Below are 1,228 nucleotides of genomic sequence, written 5' to 3' on the forward strand. Positions count from 1 at the left end.
GTCCACCTGATGTGAAGAGCCAACTCATTGGAAAAGACCCTGATGCTGGGAAAGATTGAAGGTGGGAGGAGAAGGGGATGACAGAGGATGAGATGGTTGGATGGCATCACAGACTCAATGGACATGAATTTGAGCAAACTCTGGGAGATAGTGAAGGACAGGAAAGCCTGGTGTGCTACAGTTCATGAGGTTGCAAAGAGTTGGACACAACTTACTGACTGAACAACAACCACCCCCTAGACAGGCCTGGGTTCTGCTGGACACAAGGTCCCCCACATCCGTTTGTTCACTGCTGGGTAAAGTCCGTTTTGAACAGATACTATGGAATCAGACATGCCTTTGAATATACCGCTCCATTTGAAGAACAAGAAGAAAAACTCTGCTAGTACAGTGTTTTCCCGGACTTTGACCTCCAGAAGAAGTGCTTCCTCTAAGAGTCTCCAGAACTAACAACATAAAACCCAGGATGTACAAAGTCAAGGGTGTGAACGCCCTGTCTGGTGGGCAGCACGTGCAGCCCGCCCCTTGTCTACAGCATCAGCGATGGGGTAGAAAACAAGGGGAACCCTCTCCCACGAATGAACCCTTTCTCCTGGGTCACTGCCCAGTATTTACAGGGCTCTCAATGTGTACACAGTACTTGGTTCTATTTTATTGACGGCAGCAAGGTCCTCAGCAAACACACACACTTAAGATACAAATGTTGAATCAGGAAACCTTGGATTTATTCCCAGGTTTGCTTCTGACTTTTGTGATTTTTATAAAGGTCGTTTGATTTCTCAGTGCACCTAGAGTAAAGCTTGCCCTTGCTTTTCTACATGGAGAGGTTGCAAAACCAAATGAGGCTGTTTGTGAGTTGTCCCAGGCACTTACAATCAGAGGATGTAGTCAGTCTCCTGTAAAGCATCACCAAAGATGTCAGTATCGATGAAACCACTTTATAGAAGAGGAAACCATGGCAACCATAATGTGAATTCAGCCTGGAGAGGCCGTGGGGCCTTTCTTTTGTAGTGGTGGAGAAGGCCGGGGCGGTAAATAGGACCCCAGGAGTCCCGTACCCTGCAGTGCAGCTTCAGCTGTCCACACCCACATTTTTGATACAGTCTTGACACATTCCTCTTTCTTGACCATGTCCTGCTTGTTTCTGTTTCTGCACGAGTTTCCCTTTGTCTCCTCTGGCTTTTCACTCCACATGGTTACTCTCTTCTCTTTGCTGCATTCCAGGCCT

This window comes from Bison bison, unplaced genomic scaffold, assembly GCF_000754665.1.
Source record: "Bison bison bison isolate TAMUID 2011002044 unplaced genomic scaffold, Bison_UMD1.0 scf7180017864379, whole genome shotgun sequence".
Lineage (NCBI taxonomy): Eukaryota > Metazoa > Chordata > Mammalia > Artiodactyla > Bovidae > Bison > Bison bison.